Here is a 9,259-nt window from a genome sequence, read left to right on the forward strand (position 1 = left end):
CCACTGGCACTTTAAGTCCCTGCAAGGCTAGGCTGTTCCTCTTCCACTGAGGCCAGACAAGGCAGCCCAACTGAAAGAACTTATCCCACAGACAGACAGCAACTTTTGGGATAGTCTCCACTCCAGTGGTTCAGGACCCACATGAAGACCAAGCTGCACATTTGTTACGTATGTGTAGAGAGACCTAGGTTCAGCCCATGTGCGTTCTTTCACTGTTGGTTTAGTCTCTGAGAGCCCCGAGGTGTGAGGTTACTTGACTCTGTTGGACTTCCTGTGGAGTCCCTATCCTCTTCCGAGCTCACACTTCTTCCTCCTATTCTTCCATAAGAGTCTCCAAGCTCCATCCACTGTTTGGCTATTGGTGTTTTTATCTGTCTGAGTCAGCTGCAGGGTGTGGCGATGTGCTCCCATCTGCAAGCATAGCAGAGTATCATTAATAGTGGTAGGGATTGGTGATTGCCCATTGTATGAATCTTAAGTTGGGCCAGTTTTTGATTGGCCATTTCCTTAGTCTCTGCTCCATCCTCCATGCCTGCATATTCTGCAGACAGGGTAAATTTCAGGTTGAAAGGTTTTCTTGGGTGGGTTGGTGTCTCTATTGCTCCACTGGGATTCCTACCTGGCTACAGGAGACGGTATCTTCAGGTTCTATATCCACAAAGCAATGAGTCACAGCGAAGGCCACTCCTATTGATTCTTGAGCACCTTTCTTATCCCAGGTCTCTGTCTTGTCCTGGAGATGCCTCCATGTCCTCACCCCCATCAGTTGCAGATTTCCATTCATTTTCATGGCCATCTACCCTTCTTTCCTGTCCTTCCTCATACCTGATCCTGAAGCCCTCCCCCATTCCTCTCTCTATCTCCCCCCCTCTTAGTTTCCTCCCTCCATCTGCCACTTATCACTCTCTTATTCCCTCTTCTAGGTGAGATTAAAGCTTCCTCACTTGGGCCTTCCTTCTTGTTTTGCTTCTTTAGATCTGTGGTGGGTAGCAGGGCACCTGTATCTTATGGTTAACAACCACCTATAACTAGTTCTATGTTGGTTCTATTGTAAATGGTGTTTTTAGTTTCTAAGTTACATTATGGTTGCCATAGTTATAGTTACTGTTGTCATGCGAAGACAGCATGGCCATAATAACTTATAGGAAAAAGGGTTTAAGTGGTGCTTGCCTATAGTTTTAGGTTAGTCCATGGTCATCATGGCAGGAAGCAGACAGACCTGGAGCTTCATATCCTGATCCTCAGGCAGCAGACAGAGAGAACAAGAGAGTGGGCCTAGTGTGGGCTTTTGAAACCTCGAAGCTCATCCCCAATTAAACCCTACCTCCACCAACTTCAGACCTACTCCAAGAAGCTCACACCTTCTACTCCTTCCCAAGCAGTTTCAATACCTGGGAACCAAACATTTAAATATATGAGCATTTGGGGGATACTCTCCTTCAAACCATCACAGTTGTTTATAGAAACGCTATGAATTTTTCTTTGATGGTTTAATATTAATTACATTTACTGAAATATTTTATTATGTCTTACAGTTTCTGATAAAACCTTTGGAGTTTTCTGTGAAGTCATTTGGAAATTAAATCATTTTACTTTCTCTTTTCAAATGTGTGGACACTTTACCTCTCAATGTCATATAATTGTTCATATTACTTCTGGTGATGTACTGGGTAGGAGAGACACACGGGATATACTTGCCTTGGGTGAGATCTTTAGGGGAGTTCTGTTTCTTCCTATTGACTGCTTTGCTATCTAGAGAATTTCCCTTTCACATCTAAATTGCTCAAGATGATATTTTTCAAGAAGAGGTGTTGAAATTTGTTGATATTTGAAAACAGTTGGTATGATTATAGTTTTATCTTTCTCCTGTTAATTTGTAATACACCAATAAGTTTACATGCCATAAAACAGTGTACCAAAGAAGAATACTATTTTTTATATTTGAGATTATAACATAATTAAAACTTTCCCCCCCTTTCTTTTCCTTCCTCCAAAGACTCCCATATACCGATTCCCCTCTCTCCTTCAAATTCCTGACCTCTTTTCTTCACTGTTATTTTATTTTATCCATAATATGGATATAATATAATATGTTTATATATATGTAATTATATCCTAACTATAGCATGTTCAGTCCACATAATGAGATATACATATATATGTGTGTGTGTGTGTGTGTGTGTGTGTGTGTGTGTGTGTGTGTGTGTAGATAGATAGATAGATAGATAGATAGATAGATAGATAGATAGATAGATAGATGTGTTATGTTTTGGGGGTTGAATTTTGGCACTGGAAAACCAATTGGTATAATCTTCCCGTCTTCTGCTCCTGGCTTGCCTCAGTTACCTATAGCTCTTTGTGTAGGATTATGGCCTTTTCCCCATCCACTTGGCCAGAAGGAGTCAAACTATCAACCATTCACCTAAACAAATGTCCGTGATACACGTAAATTTGCGTGTTAATACACATAGAGAATTTTATGACCTTTGCTCACCTGGGAAGATGGTGCTCCTTCTAAAAGGCACAGGCCACCTAACAGAAAACCAAATATCAGACATGAGAAGCACTCTTTTGAGTTGGTGGCCAGGGCAGTCAAGAGACTTCCAAAACACATAATGTACCACTATTTCCCTCGGCTATCCTATCCCTCAGTTGGTCTCTAGTTCTGAAGACACCATGCCTTTCAGAAACAGGATCAGAGACCACTGAACTGGAGCTGACCTGAATGTCACATCTCCAAGGACCAGCTTTTAAATTTGAAGTATCAGGGTTTTTTTTTTATTCAGTTTTAAACTTGAAGTATCATTGCAGTCTTTTACTAATCTTTAGCTGATGTTAACTGGAGATATCAGCCTCTTGTTTTCTGGCTTTCATATATATATATATATATATATATATATATATATATATATATATATGAAATATACATATATATTCCTTATGGATACTTGGCTTTGGTTCGTTTCATTCAGTATCTGGTTTGTTAGCAGAACCAATTATGTGTGTGTGGGGGGGGGTTGATTGTTCCCATACCTGTTCTATGACTTGGAGGGAGGGAATTGAGTAGCTTGATTTTTCTTTCTGTTCAGAGCTGCTGAGCTGAACTTTTTCAATACAAGTATATTTTACTCTTTCCTGCTCCCACTTTCCTCATCAGGATAACGGCCCGAAACTAACACTGCATGTGGAGAACTGAGAACTGGGAAATTAATGGTTCCTTTGGAAGAGCCAAGCAAGATTGAAGAATGCAAATGCTCCCAGGACTATCCAGAGGAAAGCCATAGTACTGTTGGTCTTCTTAGGAGAGAAAAGAGAAGCTGGATTCCACGGTACATGCTCACAAGCCCACCATCCAAGGGGCCAATGTAGAGCATGAGAACATTGTAGCCTGTATGTCCTGGACTATACAGTAAGGCCCTTCCTCAAAAATCAAAATAAAACAAAGAAAGCAAAGGGAGGCAGGAGGAAGCCTTTACCAAAGTCTGCTGTGTGAGGTAGACAGAAGGAAAATGGCCACTAATAAAACTGTGGCCAGTCTTCCAAGATGAACAGCCATTGTTGAGCCCTATTGACTCAGGACAGGGAACCTTGAGACAGAGCATTAAATAGAAAGTGTCACACAAATGATTTATTGGGGGAAAGTTCTTGCCAGAAATCTGTAAGAGATTAAGGCAGGCTGACAAAGGGAAAGGACGGAATTGGACATAAATGACTTCAGTAGAGTCTTGGACTGCTTGATAGAACTCCATGTAAAACTAGGGAGCACAGGTGGTACCCAAAGAATTTTCTATTCACAGCAGAGACCAGCACTGCTTATCCCTCATTGTTGGCCACCATCACAGGGTAACCCTTAGGGGAGGGAAAAAATAAAAATTTTAAACATCTCTGCTGAAATCTTTTCAATTTTTTTTTTTTTTGGTTCTTTTTTTCGGAGCTGGGGACCGAACCCAGGGCCTTGTGCTTCCTAGGCAAGCGCTCTACCACTGAGCTAAATCCCCAACCCCAGATCTTTTCAATTTTGTGAGAGGAATCTTACAGAGAAAGAATCAAGAGGAACAACTGTTAAACCATAGGTGCAGGGAACAAATGCTGACGACATCATTCCAGCCATGGAGATAGACAGGTCCTAAGAATTTCTGCTACGTTGACAATTTCTTCTTCTCAGCGCGTTGGCTTCTAGGATCAAGTTTTTCCCATTTGGTCTCAGCTTCCTTGAAGTACTGTTGGTCTCAGTTCCCGGAGACGCTTGTAAGAGAGGCATTAGCAGGAAAAATTATAGCTCTCTCCGCTGCAATTAGTCTCAGGCCTGCAAATGATACTCATCTTCTCTTTCACCTACAATTCTTGATTTCTCTTACCGGCAGATGGTCCAGGTGGCTTGTCTGGAGCGGTAACTCAGATCTTTATTCCCAAGAAGCCTTATTTCCTAGTTACCATGCTTGTCTCAGACAATGATTACTATACTTTTTAATTTATAATTAAAGTCCAGCAGTAGCAAGACATACCTGTGGTTCACCTGAAAAACCAAAACTATTCTTCCAGACCCCTATTAAGTAGCAGCAGCCAGATCACCTTAGATAATCTGCCTAAATAACAATGTTCATATTAAAACAAGTCAGTATAACCCAAACTGCCCTTATGACAATTATTTTCTGTTTGCAAGTCTATTGAAGAACTTAACATGTGGAGAATCATTCACGATTTTGAATTTAGAAAAACTCTTAGTGTGTCTCGGTTTGCATCTCCATTGTTATGATAAAGCATTGACTAAAACCAAGCACTTGGGGAGGAAGGGGTTGTTGTCTTCCTATCTTTGCTGCCTTCCATTATGGAGAGATGTCAGGGCAAGAAGTGGAGCAGAGGCAGAATACGGAAGACAGCTGCTCACAGGTTCATTTTCCCTGCTTGCTCGGGCTGCTTTCTTTTTCTATAGAGAGATTTTATTTCCTTTATTGAGAAACCTAAGTCTTGGCGCATCAACACCAATTTCTGGAAGAGGGGAAAAGCAGAACCCACAATAGAAAAAATAAGTTACCATCATCTAGGCCACAACAGAACCCAGAGAATATATTCTTATAATTGAAAAATTGTAGGTGCTTCATAATTAACCCTTTGATCTAAAATGACCTATTGAACTTGCCTTGGTTCTTGATGTGGAGGTCCACAAACCAGGAAGTCTTCAGACTTTAGCTGAATTCCATAAGGGATTATTTAACTTTCTTTTTTTTTAATTGTCTAAGAGATAGCAGCAGCAACTGTGCCCACCTTCTGGGCAGCTTATTTCTTGGCATAATGAGCTTGCAGGACTTCAATGGCTTCATCCTGCTTGGAACGGAAGAACTCGGGGGACTCCAGCAGCTCAGAGTTGTAGATTTCTAGCAGCACCCCCATAATTTTCCCAGCCAGGTTTGAACGCATCGTTTGAATAAGTGGAAACAAATGCTCCCCCAGTATGTGCTTGGGGGTGGGGTCGGGGACGGTATGTCTGCGCATGCGCGTGCACGCGTTGATGTTTGCTGGGTGCTTGTGTGTGCGTGCGTGTGTGCTTGTGTGCGTGTGTCCGTGTGTGCGTGTGTGTGCGTGTGTGTGCGTGTGTGTACGTGCGTGCATGCGTGTGTGCGCATGTGTGCTGCATGGGTGTGTGTGTGTGTGTGTGTGTGTGTGTGTGTGTGTGTGTGTAAGCAATCAGCGGCTCCTGATACTGGACATAGACTGTAGGCTAGGGGCCTGTAGCAGCTGAATGGCAAGTTGAGGGCTGTGGACACTGGATACTTGTATGGAGCCACAGCCCTGGGAGCAGCAGCAGCAGCAACTGAAGCATGAAGTGCAAAGTTTGGCACAGTTGTAGGGATGCCTCCAGACTGGCAGCTGTCAGTCAGCCCTTGCTGGGTGGCACCAGCCCAACAAAGTCCATAGCCAAGTGGTTTGGGCACTCAGACCCAACCCTCTGAGCAGTAGTAGGAAGGCCACGAGAGGCCAGAGTATTACCAGTTGAAGCCAGATGTCGAAGAGCTGGAAGAGGCTCAATCTGCCACAGAGCACTTGGCAGTCCTTGGAAGCCTCGAGGTCTCCCGCCTTGCTGCGTGGATTAGGCCCCATCTGTGCTAATTGGTTAGGTGTGTGATATGGAGGTCTTCCCTGAGCCTGCAGAACTACCTCACAAAGTAGCCACCAGCTGCAGGCTGGAACTGATTTAAGATGGCGTCGGCAGGGAGCGCTCTCGTACTAGCCGCACGCTGCATGTACTGGTTAGTCAGGTGAGACTTTCCACTCTTCCTCTCGGCCAGAGCAGTGCGCAGTGGCTCAGAGCCTACAATTGCATCGGTTCATCTCGGTGACAGCTTGGTTGCCTCTTCAGGAGAGGAGAAACAGACCCCTAGGAGAAACAGACAAAGCCAAACGCCATGCTTATTTCCTCTCCTAGCACCTTTGCTCTAGTGATTGATCCAAAAGGAGAACATTTTTTTTCTTTAATTTCTCATCATCAATGCTGTCATCCAAGTTCTTATTGTAGAGATTTACTCCCTGGTACTGACTAATCCTCTCCTGCTTCAGCTGCTCAAATTTTTGTTTTAATTCAGGCTGACGTTCTAGTGTTTTCTGTGCATAGCCTATGAATATGACTTTCCCGCTCATTTCTTTTCCCTTCATTTCTTCCACAGCCTTATTGGCATCCTCGTGTTTCCTGTAACTTGCAAAGCCCAAGGCTTTGGACTTCCTGCTTGAGTCTCTCATCACCTTGACACTTAGGGTCTGACCAAACTGGCTGAACAGCTTTTTCAGATTCTCATCATCCACATCTTCTCCAATGGTTTTGATATAAACATTGGTGAATTCCTTGGCCTAGGCTCCAAGCTCAGCTTCCCACACTTTTTGAGACTTGAATCTGCCCACAAACACTTTGAGGTCATTCAGGAGCATCAGTCTGCTTTCTAATACAACCCATGACCACCTGTACAGCGGCAGCATGTCCTATAACAACCATTAATCAAGAAAATTCTTCACAGACATATCCACAATTGGATGGACTGACTTCCCTTCTCAGATGACTCCCGTTTGTGTCAAGTTGCCAAACACTAACTATAGGTCATGAATGAAACTACTGGTCCCTGAGAAGTATGTTCTCCCCTGGACCCACAGGATGAAAGCTGAGGAAACAGAGCTATTAAATTTCCACATCAAGTCCTAAGATAGTGCTGAAACATAGTCAGTTTTTTCTATTTTTTTTTTCATCTCAGAATTGGCAAATCTGTCTGCTGTAGAATCAGCACTATACAGCAGACCTGGGTGTAGGTCAAATGAACATCTTGCTTGCTAAGGGATAGCACCCTCATTTCATACTGCCTTCTCTAAATTAAAGCTGCCCACAACCTTTTTAGGATGAGACAACCAATCAGTTGGCAGTGGCACTTTAATCCTAGCACTTGGGAGGCAGAGGCAGGCAAATCTCAATGAGTTCAAGGCCAGGCTGATCTCTCAGACAACCAGGATGACACAAAGAAACCCTGTCTTGAAAACCAAGAGGTGGGGTGGGGAGGGGTTAATTTAATTCCATCATTGGTAGACCAGTAAGCCGGCGGTGATGCTGGACCATTCCCAGGTTAAAGTCTTCATTTAATGTTATATTTCTACCATCTAGAGCTGTATCCTGGAAGGTTCTATAGCATTCCAAAGTAACTCCCCCTCAGAAAAGCAAAATTTCAAAGGTGAGCAAATGGAGACCATTTCAGATTCCTAACATAGCAGTTTCTAGTTAGGATTTAAAACTGTCAAATATAAACATGCAAAATCAAGAATTCATCATTCCTAATTAAGTTGGCTGTCCTTTTGTCCTGAGCCAAAGTCATTTAGGAGCAGGAAGCTCTGGGTCACTGTCATCCTGCCTTGTAGAGTCATTAGAGGTCATTATTATGCACTGTTCTTAAAACTAGAGAGACTGTTGGAAAGTTTCCATTATAAAAAATAATTTGAGGAAATGAGTTAAATGGATTTAGACATGAATGCAATCATTCATTGAATATTACATGCTAGTCCATCAATACTCTTATATTTTAGATGTCAGCAAACAACTGAATACCATTCTGATTATCATGATAAAAACCTCACACTAGCTCATTCAGGATGTGAATCTTCTTTTTCAGCATACCAATGTGGCATACAATATGTTAATGTGACTTAGTAACTGTATTCAGTAACATACATGCAGACACGTATATAACCCATACACTAACAATGACCTCACAAGAGCAGTTATATTGCCATTTAAGTGTGCCAAAGAGAAGCACTAATGTTCTTCCATTAAGTGAAAAGGAGGCAGTTCTTTATAAAAAATAAAATCCACATGTCATGGCAGCAAGTATGTGATTAGAACAAATTCATCCCTGAATTTATAAGGAAAGAAAAAAAAAATCCTTACTATGTTTGTTCTCATGCCCGAAATAATCAAGTTTATATTATGGTTCTTGATAAATTCATGGTCAACCTAAAAAGGTTTTAAATCTGTGCCTAATTTGCATATTATATAGACTTCTGTGTGGCAAAGAGAATTGTATATTTATTTTGAGCAATTTTTTCTCATTACAAATGAGTGACCCTCACCAGAACTTTCTCCATTTTGTACATCCCATCACCAGAGTTCAGCAGGCTCGCTTTGCATGGGCCTGTATCATTACAGCTGTTCATTTTGGGCTCACCCCAACCTACTGAGCTGGACAATCTGTGAACAGAGCCACTGTAGGGAACCGTATTGGATTTGGGCCTGGCCACTTTGTGACTGTATGGCCACAGTTAAGATTACCGCCATATAGTCATGAGACTGTTGAACAAGCCTCTCCCATGAATTTACGGCACAGGAAGAAAAGACCAAGTATCTCCCTAGTAAACACCCGGTGTCTCCACTGCATGACCTCTGCTGAGCCCGGCTGATGCATGTGGAACTGACATGCCTGGACCACACCTGGGTGGTGGTCAATTTACTTCTGCCTTTTGCTTCCTAAGCCTTTTTTTTAAAAAATATTTTATTTATTTATTATATCTGAGTACACAGTAGCTGTCTTCAGACACAGCAGAAGAGGGCATCAGATCTCATTACAGATGGTTGTGAGCCACCATGTGGTTGCTGGGATTTGAGCTCAGGACCTCAGGAAGAGCATTCGGTGCTCTTAACCACTGAGCCATCTCTCCAGCCCCTTCCTCAGCCTTTATCCTTGAAATTTAGGCTGCTCTTCTCAGATTTCTCCCTAATTTTTGTTACCGAAGT

At 42.5% G+C, this 9,259-nt stretch overlaps 1 pseudogene; it reads right to left on the bottom strand.

Moving 5' to 3' along the window:
* Window positions 1–5,235: 5,235 nt before the first annotated feature.
* Window positions 5,236–6,969, bottom strand: Pabpc4-ps2 (poly(A) binding protein, cytoplasmic 4, pseudogene 2; annotated as a pseudogene).
* Between the last annotated feature and the right edge of the window lie 2,290 nt (window positions 6,970–9,259).

The sequence above is a fragment of the Rattus norvegicus genome, chromosome 11 (genome assembly GCF_036323735.1).
Source record: "Rattus norvegicus strain BN/NHsdMcwi chromosome 11, GRCr8, whole genome shotgun sequence".
Lineage (NCBI taxonomy): Eukaryota > Metazoa > Chordata > Mammalia > Rodentia > Muridae > Rattus > Rattus norvegicus.